Source organism: Amblyomma maculatum, chromosome 5 (genome assembly GCF_055883805.1).
Source record: "Amblyomma maculatum isolate TAMU_Amacu chromosome 5, ASM5588380v1, whole genome shotgun sequence".
Taxonomy (NCBI): domain Eukaryota; kingdom Metazoa; phylum Arthropoda; class Arachnida; order Ixodida; family Ixodidae; genus Amblyomma; species Amblyomma maculatum.
In genome coordinates, this window is record NC_139348.1 from 89,065,226 (window position 1) to 89,086,359 (window position 21,134).

A 21,134-nucleotide genomic window follows, 5' to 3' on the forward strand; every position below is an offset into this window, starting at 1 on the left:
TCTTCGGTAACAAGGACTTGTGGTTTATTTGGTTACTAATGAGTAATCTTTTAGCGGGATAGCGTTAAGAGCACCCTTTAGCAGACAAAACAGTGTCTGCGTTGTAGTTATGACGCGAAAATCCGAAGAAAGTGGATAGCCGCTGAGTGAAACGCGGTTTCTTCGCAGTGTGAGGTGAGCACGCAACCACTCCGCCACAGAACTGCATCGTTTCTCGCAGAATAAAAGTGAGACTAATATTGCCGCGTAAACAGCGACCTTTACAGTTGCGTCCGAGGTCCAAGGCGTGGCAAAGGTTCTACGAACAGCGTCAGAGTTCAGGCTCGAGGTTAGCACACTTAATGTAGCATGCGTTGACGATAAAGAAGCGCAGAAGTGTGAGAGGAAGAAGTGTGCTAACCTCGAGCCTGAACTCTGACGCTGTTCGTAGAACCTTTGCCACGCCTTGGACCTCGGACGCAACTGTAAAGGTCGCTGTTTACGCGACATCTGGTGGAGCTGCCGGGTACGATTTTCATGAGCCGGACGCCCCCTACAAGCCCAGGACGCACCCCTAAGGTGGAGACCCCAGTACACCAGAGCAGCCGCCGACTGCAAGGTCTGCCTCCCGAGTGTGGTCCTCTCCCTGACCACAGACCAACAAGGAGCGTTTCTCTCAGCGCGATGAATCCCCCGGTATCGACAACTCCTGTCCTGCTCAACCACCAGCGGGATCCACCACATTTCCACGGCCTGCCACATGAGGATGCTGAAGACTGGCTGGAGCAGTTCGACCGGGTGGCTGCCTTCAACGCCTGGAACGCTGACTCGAAGCTTCGCCATGTCTACTTCGCACTGGAGGATTCTGCGAGGACATGGTTCGAAAATCAAGAAGCCGGACTCCGAACGTGGGATACATCCAAGGCGTGGCAAAGGTTCTACGAACAGCGTCAGAGTTCAGGCTCGAGGTTAGCACATTTCTTCCTCTCACACTTCTGCGCTTCTTTGTCGTCAACGCATGCTACAATATATGCATTGCCTTATGAATGTGAGCTATTGTTTAGGTGCGTCATTAAAAATAAACTAATGACGGAAATAATATTCAATAGTGTAGCAAAGAAAGTTTGGGCTTTCCTTGCATGTGATGCGGAGCTCACTGGACAATTCTTCCGATCGCACGGCGCTGCCACAACGGATGGCGGGAGCCGCCACCCAATTTAAAGCATTAGACATCTATCCATCGTCTTCAAAGCAATGTGGTTATAGGGCAGCGAAAATGGGTTTCCATACAGTTATCGCGTTGAACTCTTATTGGCGATGCCTAAGCGTCTTCCAATTTTTATGACAATTACTATTTGAAATAGGCACATAGATGTGTAGTTGTTAAAACGTTTTGAATGTCAGTAACAAGTACAGTAAACCATTTCTTCCTAATTGATATCGATAACATCGATCAAAGTTTCTACAGTAAACATTGGTCACGTTGTGAATATTTTGATATCTTCATTTTAATAGAGCATCGCAGCCTATCCGGAAAACAAAAAGCTCGTAGTTATAAATTTGAACTCTCCTTCAGCTAATATACCGATTCTGATTTACGCATGCATAGCAAGAGATTATTTGTACAGCAGCTATGTTTATAGCAAACTCCCATTTGGCTTAACGTATCAAGGTTTAACGTATCAAGTAGTTTGTGTGTGTGTCCGTAAGGCATTGGTGGATTTTGCGGATATGGGTGGGCGGTCTAACTGTCCTTCGTGTTTAATATTTACATCACTCTATATTAAGAAGCGGTGTTATGCTAAAAATATACTACTTTAATTGTTAACCCCGTTAGAATGTGATGCAGAGAGGTTCAAATATATTTCGGGGCACTCCCACAAATTTGATCTAAGTAAAGTATTGAAGTTCAATAAAACAAGCATTCTCAACGCTCTGAAAAGGTACGTACTTACTGATGAGCGAGAGCACACCGAAAAAAAAATTTTCAGAGAGTTGGCATGCAGTAAAATTATTTCTACGCCTGGACACGTCTGTGTAATGGCATCAGAATTCAAACAAGGGAGACATATGTGAATTCAAAAACTCCTTTGTGAGATATATAAAGGAGCCTTCACAGCTCCAAGTCATCGGAGGAGGCATTGGAGTGCAATAAAATGCGCAGAATAATGAAGAATGCGTAGGCGTGTGCTGCCCTTTTTGAAGTTTCGCAAGCATCTATCTTAAAGCTTTCTCCACAAAAGCCTTCCTTTGACGGAAAGTTGGACAAAAATTCAAACTATTCACTGAAGCTAGCTCAAGGAAAGAGCTTGCGCTGGAGGCTGTAGGAGTGTTTTAGAAAACTTTCCAACCAATATATAGTCCAAGAAATTTCAACTGCAGATTCGAAGCGCACAAAAACTGGATAACTCAGTAAATACTTCAAGTTATAGGATCTACCCGGCGCGGCGTAAAGTTTGAGATAAGGTAGTGCAGAAGGAAGGTAAATGAACGTGACTAGAAGGAGTAGTGGCAGCTGCAAAAGAAGGTGCAAACCACGCTTCAAAGACAACCAGAAAAACGAACAACGGTGGGAAAAAGTGGCATTGGATAAGCGACACTCCTTTGTACAGTGTACGACTGCTCTGGATAGGCGTAATAGTGCTAGGAACAAGAGTCGTCTTAAAGTTTGATTCTCAAATGCACTCTCATCCGCACTTAAGGTAATTTTACTTCACAACTGAGGAGGAAACTCTGAAAGAATTACTTATTTTGAGAACTAAAAGCATCGCGTGGAGGTTTTCTGCCTTGAGAAAGATGTATACAGCAATGAAATAGGCTCACCTTCTCTAAAACCAGCACGTAAGATGAGCAGTGAAGGGCTAGCCAAAAATGAGTCCCGTAATTGGATTGTGATGTCGCTTTGTTCTAGCTCTCATGGACGGCCTGATGAACCCACCATTGTGGCACATAAGTATTGAGCTCGGCAGCTGATCCCAAATTGTTGAATTCGTTAGCAAATGTGTCCCTTGTATTTTACGAGAGATGAGGCACGAAATGCGTTTAAATATCTCTACGCGGCATAAACTAAGCTGGAGAGTTTATTACTATCGTCCTTTTTGCCGACTTATCATTGGTGACATTAAACCCCCAAATCTGGCAGTAATGGTAATGGAAGAAGCTGCAACAGCCACTGAAGTTTGCTGTTGAGAAAAAAAATTTCCCGAAGGTTCACATTAGCTTTCTTCTCACGTCAGTGAAGCTAACTTTGTGTTCTAACATAATTATAGTGATCTATTACATCAACCAACATAGTACCTCGAAAGAATCTAAACCTAGACTGTCCATCAGCATTCAAGTACATCCCGACACATTGTTAACGCGAAAGCGTTACAGGCGTTGTGGTTGTAAGGTTAGTGGAGAAGCGCCGCTTTATAGGAAACGAAGCCTGAGGCAAAATCGATGACCTCTGGCAAACGAGCCAAAAGCATGTCCGCGGGACAACACACGTTTTCGGGCTATAGTAGGAAGAGCAATAGTTAAGGCTTTGCAGATGTGCCGAAGCCGGGGACGTGTGTGCCGGCAGCACTTCAGGTTTAGTGAGTAAAAATCAATATGGTTCCATAAAAACGCACAATTTGGACACTGCATTTGTGTTCATACGGTGACGCGATGCATGATGCCTTTTTGCTTGTCTTCAGTAAAATTGCCTTTTGTATCTCATTTTTGTTTGGAATTTCTGACTCTGCTTTCCGTCTGTTCTGTTACCTTTGTTAGAAGTGTCTATTTTTCTTACATCTTTTACCTGGAGCTTTAACCTGCATTTTTTTTTGTATTAACTTTACTATTGCCTTTAAATTTTGTTTCTCACTCTGATCGGGCGGTAGCTTTCAATTTTGCCCCTTTTCGCTGTTTTGGGATTATTTACTAAATTAATTTCTGTTCAGCGCGCCCAGTGCATGTGAACCTTTTGCTGTGCATGTTCCAAACGCTCGATACAGCCATTGAACTATGGCATTGTTGTATGAAGTCTTCTTTTCTTGGTTTGATATTGTTTTGCCTTCTTTTTTTGGCCATAGCCTAGGGCTGAGGAGATTTCGGCTACTTGAGGTTCATCCATGTGCATTGACTTTGCACACCATAAAGCGCATTATTTTTCACCTAAAAAAAAATGAGCTTCGGCCGGGATTTCATCCGGCAGCCTTAGACACAGTAAACGAGCGCCTAACAAATTCCCCACCCTGGTTGTTTTCTAGTATCAGGTGGAACCTGCCTTGGATATAAGAAGGTGGCCTCTGTTCTCATTAAGTTATTGTTCAATAAGCCTGATCTATCTGCTTTCGGCTTGTGCTTGCCTTTTCGCGCTGCATCCTCCAGCCCCACTCAAGAATAAGAGCAAACCACAACTTCAGTACTCTTGGTTGTGTTTCGCGCGCACTTGCAAGTACTGAATGGCGTGCAATTTTATTTAAGCACTCCCTTGGTACGTTTTCAAGCTATGTTTTAATAAAACAGAAGAAAAATAAAGCTGATCACATTTATCAAAATGAAGGCCACAGTAGCCATAGCATTCGATGGGTTCGGCGGGTCTGGCCGAAGTGAGAACTGTGACGGCTATCGATTGGTGCTGACAGTTAAATCGTGCTTTCTGTGTGCGTGTAGTCGGGCCGCCTACCAGTCAACTGCTGTGATTTCGACAACGTTGTACGAAGGATGGCGCGGATATCGACCACCGCATCGGCGACGTCAGGACCGTGTGAAAATGACATGGACAGTGCCGAATACATGAATTGGTCTGCGGTCTGCCGGCCAAGATCTACCTAGTGCAACGTGGTGGTGACAATGCCAAAGATGACAAGCATAGAGAGTGGATGCACTGAATTGAAGTCACTACGGGCCGACTTGCGCACAGAATAGAATTGAGCAACGCGAAGGCGGCGAAAGTAAAAAAGCATGCTCAACGGTCTGCTGCATTCGGCAGCGAACAATTCGAAATCGGTCAGTACACATCTAGATTAACCGACCAATGCCAACAGAGCATTCAGCAGTAAAATAGAAATCGTCGAGCTTGGCTGCAGTTGTTTCAACAACATATCAACGCGTATCTTGCTCTTCGATGATTGTTGTAATGTATCGGCGACTGTAAACGTGGTTGTAGCGCACAAGATAGTTTGTGCTGTAAACAAAGTGACAAGGTCGCGTGTCCGCGGTTGTTAGCAGCAACCAAAACGGTTACAAGGGTTCGCGACAATAATTTGACTGAGATGTCAACCTAGGGAACATGCGCCTAAGAAAGAGCACAATGCGGTCTGAAAGAGAGATCAACAGGAGATAAGCAAGCGACATTTATGACCTCCTGATGTTAAAAGTGCGCAGTCAATTTATAACTTTTATGAGACGTCATTAACTGATAAATGTTGCGTAGTTAGCGCTTCCGACAATGCCTAAGCAACTAAGCTTTCTTGCATCATAAGCGTTGATTTTGTTTTTACATTCTGCCAGTCATCAATGGAAGGCAAAAATAAAGTTTAAGATAGATTTTATCGAAAAACCGCCTGACCACGTATACTTCTGCCGGAAGAAATTCGAATGCTGAACGATCATTAAAAGTAGATTTCACGGCCCATTTAGGGGGGAGCTTGTTCAAAATGTTGCGAATAAGGCCCCTTAACAAGGGTAAAATATCATTGTTTCTGAAAGAATGGTTGGTTCCCCAAGCTTTTCCACAGAAAATGCAATTTAAAAGTGGAGAATAATGGTAAACACTCTTTTAGTGCGAGCTAATAAAGCAGTCGCGAAACTTCTCCCAAACTTAGATTTCGACACTGCAAGAAATATTTTGCTGCTGCTGTATAAACGCTATCCAGCGGTTGCGCCGCTAAATGCCGGCAATGACCACGTATTAAACTCCAGCTTAGGGTTCAAAACCATAAGAAAGATTTAAGGATGCGCAAGTGTTCACAAATGATGTTATAAAAACAGTGACTCCTAGACATCGCTCGCTCAAATTTCCGGTTGCTGGTTATGAAAGATCCCGTAACAATGAGTATGGGAGAAACGTAAGAGTGGCCAAAAAAGCATGGCTTTTAGTTTTTAGCCTCCCAATGCGGCTCAGAGTATGTGGAGGGCTCCGCACAGCACACAGCCGCTTTGCCTTTCACTTCTGTTGAAAAGAAGACGCCACAGCCCAGATTGATTCCACCACAGTCGGCCGCCTTAATTTCTGATCCTTCGAAGCAGGTTCGCGGAAGAATAATGCGATTCATGCGGACGGGCATTAATTTGCGCATTGGCTTCGATTTTGTGAGTGCTTAAGAAGAGCATTCATTTGCATCTGTGAGGAGGTTATGTTCGCCATCTTGCCGTGGTAGTTAGAATAATCGAACTGGCCTATACATAATAGCGTAAAAATGTGTCCCGCTGAAAAGACGGCACCTTCGTCGCCGTCATGCCAAGGTTGTAGGAAAAAAAGTTTCAAAAAAGATTAGGTGGGTTTAGCTTTATAATTAAACCCGGTAGGTGGGGTATGCAATGATGGTGATGGTGATGATGACCTCAGACAATGACAACAGCGCTTCTCCTTCTTCGGCGGCGCGGTGTGGTAAGACTGTCTTAGCTAAGTCCAGACTTAACTGGAGTTTTAACGATAGGCCCCTAGCATGGCTGCTTAAGCCTTGAGCCAAGCCTGGGCTTCAGTCTTGACTTGAATAAGTCGCTTGCAAGATTACGACTCTAGTGCCATCTTAGTTAAGACACAAGGATGACAGGTACCTAAGTAGCGAAATAGGGGAAAGCAGGGACGTGCTGGCCCCGTCCCCGCTTTGAGATGTAAACATTGTCATTCTTGCGCTGTGCTAAATCTGTGCCATTGCTTTTTTGCGGGTTAAGATTGTATCATGAAGTAAAATAACCAACGTGGTAGCTGAGGGTGTTCATGGAAGCCACTCTGGTGAACACGAGCCGAGCCGAAGTGAGCAACGAAGATTGCAGTCGGGTGTTTTGCTGTTTGGCCTGTGCACTCACTAGTTCGTTTCTTCCTTTGTCAGCATTCGTTCTTCTGCAGTGTATTTCTCTGCAACTGTTGAAATTGCTGGTTCTGCACCCGGCTGCAAGCGTACGAAGCATTTGGGCCCCTTTCGCGGCGCAGTAAGGCAGCCAAGTACATCGTGAATCACTGAGCGTTCAGTGAAAAGAAAAAAAAATAGAACGTGCGACAAAATCGTCCTTATGACTACGTACGTCTCTGGTGATGGCCCAACACCTGCCAAAGTACACCTGCCAAAGTACCTGACTAAGTACGTCTCCAGTGATGGCCAAAGACTCAACCTTGCTATTATCTTCGTTTTTGCTGGCCGTACTTTTACCTTTTGCCATAATAGTAATAGCGTTATGGTGTGTGGCACTGCAGAAAACAGACTAGTTTGATAGCTAACAAGGGATTTATTCATTACCTGTGTTGCTTGATGTTGATTAAAATAATAAGGTTGACGGTCAGGACTTCTTGTGTAGCCCATGTCCTCAAAAATAGAAATAGCTGTCAGGTGATTTGGTGGTGCTCCACATTTGTGAACAGGGCATACACATGCTTTTACATAACAGCGAATACACATAAAACATGAAGTACTTGAGCGAATCTTAGTAAGCAGTGGCAATGACAGGAATTGCGGCTCCTTGGCAGGAATTGTTGCCCCTTGGCAGCTTTGTCCAGTGGCCTCCCATACTAGGCACTCCACTCATGCAAAGGGCTTTTGACCTGCACTCTTTCTTTTTTTTTCTTCATTAAAGGTTTTCACCCTCAAGCGCCGTCAGGTGCCACGGCGCGTTCACTAAGCAGGCGCCAAGATTTCCCATGTCCCGCTGTCCTCGAACTAGGTATCCACTGTCTCTATGTGTATGTTAAGACAGCCCTGAATTACTGCGGTCTTGAAGAAGTCTGGTCTTACTAAAGACACTGTTTAAGTCTCGACTTAGTTCGGACTTTATCCTGCGAGCGGGCTAATTTTACCCGACGGTTTGAAGAGGGGCCCCATCTGCGGTCACTCAAAATATCAAACGTGGCTACCGGCCGGGTTCACGCGACGGGTGGAAACGTTGCGTAGTATTGCGTACGCAATAAAAAGATAGCAGATTCTGCGCGGTGTTGAGGGAGGCAGTTGAAGCGAAGTTTGCCGAGGTGGCACCTTTAATGGGGGTATTGCAGAAAACAGAAGTAGTTTATAAAATAAATCGGTTACTTTTGAGATTCGAACCAAGGCCCTCTACATGCCAGAGGGAATCGCAACTTAGAACTAATGAAGGACCGTAGGTATACGAAGCGTTATATTGTTAAACATAAAACTAAGCGAAACACACAGACGAAAGAATAGAAACCAACACCACAAGCGTCTGTTCGTCTGTGTGTTTCACTCTGTTTTTTTGTTTAACCATGTATCACCAACATACCCACTTAGCTATTCTGTTGAATACGAAGCTTGTAATATGGCGGCTAGAAAACGCGTAGTTATTCGTAGACTTACTAACATGTGTTCTGTATGGGTGCGTAGGGTACAGGAACATTATTTTATAAAATTAGGAATTACAATGGAGAATTAAAACTCGCAAAATGAAACAGCAGTGATAAATACACTATTGCATCTACCCAAACGGCGAAGCTAACGAGTCGCAGATTCTTCATCAAATTGCACTTCCTCGGGGAATTTTTTGAAGCGTGAACAATGCACAGAGCACGCTATAAGTCATCGCGAAGATGATGTCGGTCGAAGACCAGCGATTGAGACATGTAAACGAAGATCTGGGAATGGAGATAGGCGTTGATAGAGAGGAAGAAAGAGGTCAGTAGTGGAAGGCAACGGGAGGACGCTATCACAGAGAAATATAAAAAGGAAACAGAAATATAAAACGGAATGCTAGCGCAAACTGCTTTTCCCTCTTAAAACCATTTCTTGTAGCCAGATTTAACCGGAATTTAGTGTCTGCTTGCTCCTACCCATGGAAGATGCCGGAAAAAAACACTCATGTATTTAAACTAAGGCTGGTGTGTACAGGCACCCAAGGTCTTAAACCGGAAGGATGCAAGGCGTGGCTCGGACCACCGCCAGCAGGAGCCATTTGGGCGCGAGATAATGGACTCGGTACGTTTACGGCTGCGGACGGATAGCTGGGTGCATATCGTTTTGACAGGTTTTTTTATTGTTATTGACCAACGCGCAGTTAGCTAGCTCGTAGTATAGGCGTTTCTAAGCGTTTTGCTCGTGGATGCGGAATCCCACGCCCAGGCACACGTTGCATTTTTTTACTGGGAAAACCCGAAATTGCCCGTTAAGCTTCCACAACCTTAGTTGGAATACTGCGGATATAAAAAAATACATACTCTAGCCTGTTTGGTGCTCCTCCAAGTGAATAACGTTAGGGCACACATATATTAATGGGTTGTAATTGAGGAAGGAAGCTATAAACAGTGAAGTAAAAGGGAGCTAGAGAAGCAGAGAAAATTTGATAATAAAAGTCTCGCGTGAATTTTTCAGGCAAACGCCTTTAAGGCCTCATCGGTGTCGACAGAAGCCTGCCAGTAGAGGTGTAATGTTTCGAGAGTGAGAGTTAATATAAATTAATAAACCTAGCTTCCACCGGGAATCTAACCTCCATTCCGTAGATTCGCAGCCATGCGCTTTCCACTGCGCCACGCCACGGATTTTTTTCTTCATTTTCATTTCTTTATTTTTGCCTATAATTAGTTACCTGCAACTGCTGCGGACGTGAGTTTGCGTGTTTTTCTTCTAATTACTTACCTAATTAGTTTATTAACTTCATTATGTTTTCGGAGACATTACGCCACCCTCTAACGATTGGCCCCTCTCATTAACCAGTACCACTTCTCAATTACAACTGCTGTGGACAACTTTTTCATTTCTTGCCTGTAATTAATTACCTAATTAACTTACTGGCCAATTTAGTATTTCTGCAGCAACATTACGACACTCTTTATCGATTGACACCGCTCATTAACCTCTACCGCTTCTCAAGTACTCGCAACTGCTGCGGAAACGATTTTTCGAACGCGTCCTGCGGACACGGTCTGCGGACAGAAATTTGTTAACATAGCGAAGTAACGCTTTCGGGTTAAAACAATGAAAGATGGCTTAGCCCTGCTATGCCTGGATATATCGAAGCAGTGACTACCTTGGGATAAGAGGTCTATTTCTCCAGTCTTCTGCGCTGTTCGCCAGCAGCAAAACTCTCCTTGGCTTCCATGTCGAGCGCGTCTAAGTCACGACCGTTCTATAATTTGTGTGCAGGAAAGGGAAGGCGCGCAGAATATGTCACTCGCGGAAGGCAAGAAGCGCTGCCCGGCGGCGTTGGAGCGGACTCGTTCCCTCTTGATCCTCATAGCGGATGGCCGATGGGTGGCGTCACATTCTTAACGGAACCTTAGTTGAGTGACGTAACTATTTTCGTCTTTGGGACTACAAACTGCGCGCCAATCGCAGTATCTGTCACTCGCAGAATCCCGCTATCATGCTCACCGTAGACAAGCGGGATCATGATGAGCGTTTGACGAACCGCGGCGTGGCGAGTGGCGTTCGTTCGGGACGGCCACGTTTCACAATGCTCTCTGCTAGAAACAGCGCATTGGCCGTTGGCCCAGGTTTTGCGTCTTCTGAAGACATCATTGAAACCTACAAGATTTTGCTGCCTCGTCTGCCGTCCGGTAATGTAGTACGCAATACTGTATTTTTGCATGGTGATTTAAATGGCCGTCCGAGCACCTGACTTCAGGGATGCCCTTGCCCGTGTCAGCAACTTTTGGAATATCGTCCGGATTGGACAATATCAAATGAGCCATGTTTGGATGGGTACTTGTGAGAATAGCGTTTTAAAACAGAAACTTGTGGACTTGGCGGAGCTACGCGTGAAAGGGCTTAAATACATAATATTTTCCCGGAAACACGAAATAATAAGTTGAAGCTGCTTGGCTCCCACGCCACGTGGAGCATCGCCGGATTGTGGAAGCTTTAGAGCCTAATGCACTGTTCAGATACTGAAGCGAGAAAAGTAGCATTGTCCATGAATGAAACACATGGATACAGCAAACCGGAAAGTGTCTATCACACTGAAAGATGGTGTTTCATCTTCCAGCATTCCTCATACCCTGAGCGTGTTTGGGATTCAAGCGTTGGTAATCATTCCCGGCAGGCCTCCACTGTAGCTTCGGTCTGGCGGCGGTGTCCGGCGGCAGTGCCGAACGCCTCGATGCACCCGGTCTGCTGCTGCTGCTGCTGCGGACGTGGGAGCTGCCCTCTACACCTGGCGCCTAGCCGAGTGTCCTTCAGGACCCCTACTGTGGGAAATAAAGTTTTACCGAATCAAAACCCGGTGTCGTCGTTTCGGTCACACAGTGGATGCTTGTGTCTTGACGTATGCCGATAGGTTGCATCAGGGCTCTTTGTCTAAAGATGATTATGGAGTGTCAGAGCACATCATGAACATTTCGGATGTTGTGGACGCTTCTGGAGAACTCAACATCACGGTTCTGCATAAAGCAATGGCCATTATTAATATACAGGACAGGTAGTAACCGAAGCTCCAGACCATGAAAAGGTAATAACAAGAAGAATAAGATTGCGACAGAGCGCATTTGGCAAGCACTCGCAGATTATGACTAGCAGCTTACCGGTATCGCTCAAGAGAAAAGTATAAAACAGTTGCATCTTACCTGTACTCACCTATCGGGCTGAAACGTGGAGGCTAACCAAGAGAGTTCTACTTAAGCTGAGGACAACCCAGAGGGCTATGGAACGAAAAATGGTAGGGGTAACATTAAGAGATCGGAAGCGGGCAGAGTGGGTCAGAGAAATAACTCAAGTTACCGACATTCTAGTGGAAATTAAGAAGAAGAAATGGGCATGGGCAGGACATGTATTGCGAAGAGAGGATAACCGATGGTCGCTTAAGGTAACAACCTGTATTCCAAGAGAAGGCAAGCGTAGCAGGGGGCGGCAGAAAGTTAGGTGGGTGGATGAGGTTAAGAAGTTCGCAGGGGTCAAGTGGATGCAGCTAGCACAGAACCGGGTTAAGTGGAGAAATATGTGAGAGGCCTTCGCCCTGCAGTGGGTATATAGTCAGGCTGATGATGATGATGATGATGATGATGATGAATATACAGGACATCAATCCGCCACCTAGTGAACCTCCGGACGCTGCCCAGTTTGAGCATGATGCATCTGATCTTGAGCTGTTTAAAAAGCCGCGTTCTGCTGCAGATGCATCCCGAGATCTGCCACTGAGGGTTGCCGAGTAGCCAGCGGATGTGCGTCCATGCTGCACCGTCGGTGGGGTGTCGTTGGAATGCAGTGAGCCATGTCTGCAGTCAACTGTCGGCGTCTGCAAGGAGCTGCCGACTCATCTTCGAGCTGCGAGTGACGCAATGCTTCAGACATCATGAGTGGACGTATCAGCAACATCAGAGGTCTCCATGGAATGTCATGCGTCTTTGAAGCGTCCCGCGAAGGAAGAGCTGGAGCTTCGTGTCAGCGAAGATCCAAGCATGGTATCAGAGGAGAAAGCAAGATGGCGGTTGGCTTAAAAAAAACGGGCAGTTACAGCTCAAAAGGTCGCCAATTTGCCGACGACTCTCCCCGCTTCGGCGGATGGAGTTGAATAATGTACGCAGAAAAAATGGCGGGGGTCACAGCTTTTGCGATCGCTACCGTTAACGTTAGACGCTGGCTGAATCGACGGCGTCAGTGCCAGTTAATGCAACTGTTTTAAAGCCATCGTGTGGGTGTAGCTGCAATTCAGGGAACTAAATTGGCAGTAAATGAGGATACTGAAACTGCTCATGAGATGTTTTTATTTCATTATACTATTATCGTCATCCATTCGAAGGAATTGTCCGGAGCATGCATGCTGTTTCTGAGCAATACACTATAGACATGACTGACTAGTAATTTTGTATTGATGATGAGGGCGGCTCATATGTTGTGACCTCGCTATTTCGGGTCAGTAGTGGCGAATTGTTTGTGTCTATGTGCCTGTTAAGCAGCAAGAAAGGAAAGTATTTTTCCTTGTCATTGGCAAATCTCCTGCGCACAGATCTGGAAATTTTATTGCTGGGAGATTTCAAATGTGTATGTAACAATGAGGGGCGATCGGTATATCGCGGAAGGTATGATCCCAGTGCTGCTGTTCTCACTGACTTAGTTTGTGAGCATAACCTTGTTGACATTGGCCGACTAAAAAGCGGTGGTATACCTTTCACGCACTTCCAATCGTCTTCGAATGCCCGACTTGACAAGATCTACGTTTCGGCTGGCACATTGCCTACTGTGCATAAATACTGGGTGAGACCGATATTTTTTAGCGATCACTGCATGGTATCTGTTCAGATAGGAAAGCACAACTAGACGTCTGCTCCAACGGTAGTGGGAAACTAGGGAAGCTAAATATTTCTCTTCTTTCGGATGACATTTTTCAGCTCCTGATGTCGCGTGCTTCAAAGACACGTGGGCTCGTGCAGATCTATTAGTCTTTCAAGAGAGGAAAGTTTTAAAGCAGAAGGTGAAGTGTCGTGCAACTGAAGTATTATCAAGGATCACATTCTTGAAGCGCCTTCAAATTCATGAATTGAAGCGTACCTTGAACGAACTATATGACTTGGAAAGAATTTTTCCGGGGTCGTAGCTTGATGACGTAAAAAATATTAAACCGCATTTACAACAGTTTAGTGCAGCAAAATATCAGAGTGCCTTGATTAGATCGCGAACACGGAGGTTCGCTAATGAACAACCATCTCGCCGTGCTTTTAAAGATGAAAGGCAAGCTGCTCTTTCTAGACAGATTTTAGAAATTCGTTGTAGAAGTGATACGTGCACTGACACGCCTGGAATTCTGAATGTCTTCTTTGTCTTCTTCTTGGCTATTTAGTGGTAGTAATAACTCGAACAGTGGGTCTGATTTCGGTCATTTAAAAGGAGATTTTTCTTGTCTTGAGGACAAGCAGGGGACAACCATGAAGTGATCCATTACTTTAGATGAGATCAAGTCGGCCATTTGTTCACTACAGGGTAAAAAGTCTCCTGGTCCAGATGGCCTAAATAGCGAATTCTATGAAACGTTTATGCTTACCTTTGCACCTGCCTTATTGCAAGTTTTTAGTGCAGCTTATGACAAAGGCTTTTTGCCTGCCACTTTCTTTACTGATCACATCATACTAATCCCGAAAACCACAGACGCATGTTCGTTGAAAACTGTTGAAGGGTACTGTCCGATACCTTTATGCAACGTGGATTATAAAATATTTGCTAAGGTTATTTCTTCTCCTCTGCAGCTTGGGGCATTAGATTTATTAGGATCACACCAAGTGTGTGGAATCAAAAGCCGTAGTATTCAAAATCATATCAATTTTGCATGTTCTGTGATAGAAACAGTGTCAGATGAGGTCAGTCAAGTTGCCCTAATTCAGATTGATATGGCAAAAGGTTTTGAAAAGGTGCGTCATGATTTTTTGTTTGCATTATTGGAGAGTGCAAATATTGGTGATATTTTGCTTAAAGGCGTTGAACTATGTTATAAAGCAGCTACGACAAGATTGATTGTTAATCAAAACTTTACCAAATCGACCCCTCTCAAATCATCTGTTCGATAGGGCTGCCCTCTCTCGCCTTTGCTATTCGCGTTATATATTGAGCCCCTATGTCGTAGTATCATCAAAAACAAAGCAGTTTGAGGCTTCTCACTATCGCAATGTGAAATTAGTGTTTTGGCTTATGCTGATGACGTTGCCCTTTTCTGTACTGATAAAAAGAGTGTGACCGAGGTTTTGCGTGTAACTGCGCGTTTTTGTGATAGTTCGGGAGCTTGTCTTATAGATAAATCAAAGGGGTTCTGGTTATGTCACTGGGGTACAAAGCTTAATTTTTTGGCTGGCATGAGGTGGGACTCCGAAAACTTACAGTATTTGGGGGTTCCTTTGCATCAATTCGTGCACTGTGTCTCAACATGTCTGAGATATGCCCATTTTGTAAAGAAGCTGTACCGCCTGGTTACCGAGTCCTGCTGTGTGCCGAATGTAAGTGCAGCTATCATCTTGGTAATTGCTCAGGGTGGTCGGAGGCAACCTTCAAATCTAAAGGTGAAGCCGGTTGCAAAGCGTGGCGATGCTTGCCTTGACGCAGTTCGAAGGCAAATACCGGCCAAAAAATGTCTGTTGATGTAGAACTCGCTGCAAGTCTTGCAGATATTGTTCAAAAGCTGGACGCGCTTTCGGGTTTTCCGTCCCAAGTCGACGAGGTAAAGGCATCTATCGAAATGATGTCAGCTAAATACGATTCCATCCTAGGAAAACAGGAACAGCAGGACAAAGAGATAGGCAGCCCTAAACAACGTGTCCAGAAGCTGGAGCAGACAAGCTGTGACAAAAATACCATTGAGCAACTGAAAATGTCATTAAATGAGCCAGAGCTATACAGTAGGAAGCACAACATTGAGGTTCACGGTGTTCCCGTTTCCCCAAATGAAGACTTGCTAACCGAACTGAACAGCATCGCTAAAGCAATCAAACTGCCAGATCCGCAACCGAGCAATATCGACAATGTCCACAGGCTTCCTGCTAAGGTGGGAAAAATTCCGACAATTCTGGTGCGGTTCTCTAAACAAGCGCTTCGTGACAAATGGCTCGAAGGACGAAAAGCTTTGAGAGCTGCGGAGGCACCTGCTTCCATATCCGAAAACCTGACTAGGTACAACAGAAACCTTTTGCAGCTAAATCGAGACTGGGCAGCAGCAAATGGTTATCGTTTCACGTGGCATGCTGGCGGTCGTGTATTTGTCGGAAAAGCGAAAGGGGAGAGCGCAGTTGTCATCCGTAGTCCAGATGATATCTTCAAACTGGAAAATGTATGATGCAATCGTCGTTTTGACATTTGTCTAGTTATTGTCTGTTTTTATTTTCAATGTCTGTTTTTCTGTCAAGCCCAGTCTGTACATCGGACCTCGCTTCTTTCTGCGGAAATTCTCAGCAATCTTTAAATATTGTTCATTTTAATCTTAGCTCAGGAAGAGGGAAGCAAGATGACATTGAATTTTTTCTTGCTGAAGTGAAGTTGTCAATTCATGTTCTTATGTTTTCAAAAACTTGGTTTTGTAACGAAGACGATGCGTTCAGCATACAAGCGTTTAAGAGCTACTGCTTGAATCACCACGTTAAACGAGGTGGTGGCGTATCCATGTTGGTTAAAAATGACATAGAATGTGAACTTCTTGACAAATTTTGTGTAGGTAGCGCCCATTACGAGATACTTACACTCAAATTCCGCTCACACCTGTTTGCTGTGTGTTACCGCCCTCCTTCCGGCAATACGAGTGTTTTCTTTTCTTTTTTAGATTCTGTTCTTGAAATTGCGAATCAGCACAAGTTGAACATTGTCCTTGGAGGCGACCTGAATATAAATATCTTGTCAGATGGTACTGCGACGCGGGAATTAGATACACTGTTAAATGTTCACTGCTGTATGAATACTATAAATGCCCCAACCAGAGTAACAGAAGAAACAGAAACATTATTAGATGTTTTCATTACAAATAACCAAAATCCCTTAACATCCGCAGTAATCAGTCTGCCGATTAGCGATCACCTCCCTATATTTCTTTGTGTCAACCACGTACCTAATCTCAAAAGGAGCTTGAAACAATACGCTTATAGGGACTCTAACTTTCGTGAGCAGATGGTCGGTGCAGACTGGAGCGACGTTTTCAACGAAACCAATCCTGAAGCATGGTACGATAAATTTATCACATTATTCAAACACATATATTCTACTTGTCTTCCCCGCAAAATACAGTCGTCCACGGCGAGCTCGTAAACCTTGGATCAGCAGTACGCTACTTAACCGAATAAAAGAACGGGACAAATTGTACAGCCAATTTCTAAAAACGAAATGTCCTGGTGCGTTGAAAGCTTTCAAATCTTTCAGAAACATAGTGACAAAAGAGCTTCGACTTGCAAAAAAAACTGTATTATGAGAATTTGTTCGTTTTTTCGAGGAATAACTCGGAGGTGACATGGAAGAAATTGAACTCTATCATAGGGCATATAACAGAACCAATTACCAAACTTATTTTTGATGGTATAGAGGTTGAGCGACATGAACTCGCTAACGCTTTGAATGATTTTTTTAACTTCTGTTGCCCAAACTTCGTCATCTTGCGAAGAGGTACCGCTCAACTATTCTCGCAATAACTCAACGACATTTTTGAATCCAGTTTCAGAGAAGAGGTGGTGGCGGCTTTCAACAGTCTTAACAATAGCAAATCTGAGAATAGCGCGGGTGTTCAGATAATGCCCGTAAAATTTGTTATTATTGATATATCAAACTGCCTGACATATTTTCAACTTGTGTTTATCAAAAGGCATGTTCCCACGTAACATGCAGTCGGCGAGGGTCATAGTATTATACAAAAAAGGCGATAAAAACGACCTCTCCAACTATCGCCCAATATCTATCCTGCCTACCTTCTCAAAAGGATCTAAAAGTTAATTCTTGCTCGTCTTACGTCCTTTATTAATCATCATAATATTTTAAACCCCGTTCAATTCGGGTTTCGGAAAAACAGATCTACTGAGCTTGCCCTTCTCGCTCAAAAAGAGTATATATTAACTAATTTTGACGAAAAGAAACTCGTCTTGGGCATATTTTTAGATTTCTCGAAAGCTTTCGACACCATCAACCACGAAACTTTACTCAATAAACTAGGCAGGTATGGCATACGTGGCACAGCCTACTCTTTAATATCTTCCTACATAGCCAATAGGACACAATATGTTGAAATAAACGGTTTTTTCCTCTACAGTCAAGCCAGTCATCTCGGGAGTTCCACAAGGCAGTCTTTTAGGCCCCTTTCTTTTTATTCTCTACATCAATGATCTTGTTTCCATAGATTCATCTGCAAAACACATTATTTACGCTGATGATACAAGTCTGTTTTTCTCTGGTCACTCAGGCATAGAGCTATCCAGTAGGGCTAACATAACCTTGGAAAACATTGAACACTGGGCGTGTCAAAACAGTCTAAAACTCAATGTCAGTAAAACAAAAGTCGTTCTCTTCCATCCCAGAAATAAAGCATTCGAGCTGCCTTCTCTTGTACTCAGTGGCACGAAAATAGAAATTGCTCACTCTGTGAAAACGTTGGGCGTGTACTTCTCAGAGCACATGATATGGGACGTTCACATAGAATATTTAGTCAACAAATTATCACGCACAATAGGTTCTTTACGCTGACATTTTCGTGTATTTCCACTTACTATTAACATTATGCTTTATAATTCACTGTTTTCGTCTATTCTGAACTACTCCTTGCTAGTATGGGCAAAAACAACAGCAGAAAACATTACGAAGTCACTACTCCTTCAAAAACGTGCAATAAGAAATATTACTAAAGCTTCTTACCTCGAACATACAGGACCAATATTTAAGCAGCTAAAAATAGTAAAGTAACATCTTTGTATAACTACAGGCTTTTGCGACTATATAAACAAGGCATCAGTAAAAAGGACAGCACACTAACACTCATAGCAGCGCTTCAAGACAACATAAACACATACGACACCCGTAACACGGAGCATTGGCACGTTACAGCGTGTCGGACGAACTATGGCAGGCAGATACTTCGCTTCAGGCTTCCTACCGCATTAAATCAATGCTTTGGTAATAGTGGTCAAGATTTCTCTCTTCCTCCCATTAAATTAATCTGCGAAATGTTTCTATGAATACATATCGTTACGTGGTGGCATGACAAGCGATGGAACACGGCGCATAACAGAAACAGAACGGCGTGAAGAGATGACGATGAAATATGCTTTAATGGCCAGCGGGCCTGGCGCGAGCGCTCCGCCCCGCGCCACTGCCCGCTTCGTTATCTTCGTAGCATTACCCGGGGCCACCGAGCGATCGTCCCGATCGATTGCTAGAAATCCAATGCATGACGTGACGATGAACACACACAGGATTGGGACATGAAACGCTGACACCACAATGAATGCGAAGATGGGAGGAATGCTTGCACCGGAGCATCAAGCCCAATCTTCCATGTTTGCCGAAGGCCAAGACTCATGGACACGCCGAGCGGCTTGGGCGGGGGTACTGTCTTCGCTCGAGTGGTCATGAGGTCGCTTCGTCGTGGGGTTGGTAGGGTCGGTAGGGTCGCCTTTGGGCTCTTCCTGGTCGTCGTGTGTTGTGGTCAGGGCAGGGACGAGGCTGGGGACAGCGGCTGGTCGGGTCTCAGCAAAAAGGGCTGGGGCAGAGCTGGCGGCGATCTCCACGGGCTTTCGGCAGATGGATCTGGTGTACGGTTGGCTTCGACGGCGCAAGACGAGGATGGGGATGAACCGCACCTCCAACCAAATGTTACGTGGTGGCATGACAAGCGATGGAACACAGCGACACAACATAAACAGAACGGCGTGATGACATAACGATGAAATATGCTTTAATGGCCAGCGGGCCTGGCGCGAGCGCTCCGCTCCGTGCCACTGCCCGCTTCGTTATCTTCGTACCAATATTTTTAAGTTAGGTGTTCTGTCTTGCGGCGTTTCTGTTTTATTTTCATGTATTTTGCCTGATTTACCTAGTGCTTTTTTTGTAGTCTAATTATTTCTCCATTGATTGTTTATTCACTATGTGGGCGCGACTTTCTCTGCTGTGAAATGTCGTCATATGCAGGGGCAGCCGCCCCGTCAAGCTGCTCTTTTCCTTTCCTTGTAGTAAATGAAAAATAAAGTATTATCATTATTATTATTATAATATCGCAATAGTGGGCCTCACTGGGATTCTCAGATCTCATCAGTTAGGAGACAAACCCTGGCATGGATGGTTAAATTGCTGTCTTTATTTGCACGAGCACAAGTTTGCAATGTCTTCCTGATTTCTAAGCTTATCTATGTATTGCAGGTGTTGCTTTGTGGAAGAAACAAAGTACAGTCCATGCATATAGAATTTTTGCTAATTTTGTGTGACGCTCTCAATACATCGACATAATTGTTTGTTTCTTCCTTTGTAGGCTGGAGGAGCCGGTCTTCAGCACTTGTCTGTTCATCAGCTGATTTCAATGTTATTCTTTTTTAAAAAACAAGCCATCCCTTCCTCCTAGCTGTGTAATAGGTGATTAAGTGCCCATTTGCCTACTTTGTTTGCGCCCACAGGTCAAAGGAGTGAAGGTCCTTTGTAGGGTTTTCTTAAGGAAATTGCCGAAACATTCTATTTCCTCATTGTACTGGCTTCCTTGGAATACCTATAGAGTCTATCCAGAAGACAGATGACAAAAGTTCTTATTGAGACATTTTTCCTGCACCGATCCATTGGCAGTCCTACCTCTCCTTTGTAGACAATATTGTATTAAAGCGGGTTCAACGAACGTATGTACAATTGCCGCTAAGAATTTCTTAAACTTCACACATCAACCTTACCTGTCAAAACGTGGCTTCGTGCAAGATACTTCTGTGTCATGGTCAGTAGACTGTCGCCTGTGTCAGCAGCCAGAAACTATAGCTCATTGCTTTGTGTGTTGCCGTGATGCAGTGCTTCTTTTTTGGGGGGACATACTTCAACGGTCTCTCAACAAGGATATTGATATTACGCCCTATACTATAAGGTTTTTGCATACAAAAAGCTTCTGAGGCGCCATGTGAACTTTTTGTGCTCATGGGACTTTTTAGCCTGTGGAAGAGCCGCATGACCGATTGCCACGCAGAGCAACCACGTTTATCGAAGCCTCTGTTCAGAGAACAATGTACAATGGTGCGGGGGGTATATGATGCACAGGATCGACCTCCTGCCGGGTTAGATTTACTTGATGCATGTATATGTCTCACGGAATTTTCATGTGTAATCAAAGTGAGAGCTCGATGCTGGTATAATTGTGTATTGACAGGTTGTGGAATGCGACCTGGTTGAAGTGCTTGGAGTACTTCCACGTAATAAAGAAAAAAAAACCCGGAGTGGCGCAGCGGTACAGCACTCGGGTAAGGCTCCAAACGATGGATGTTCGATTCCTGGATAGGTACTACTAGTATATTTTTTAATGAAGACCAGTCGCGCGCCTCTTAAAGGCACCTGCGCTTCTCCTAGTGACGTCACTCAGCGAGGTCGCGCATGGGCAGCTGTAGCTAAAAGTGATCATAC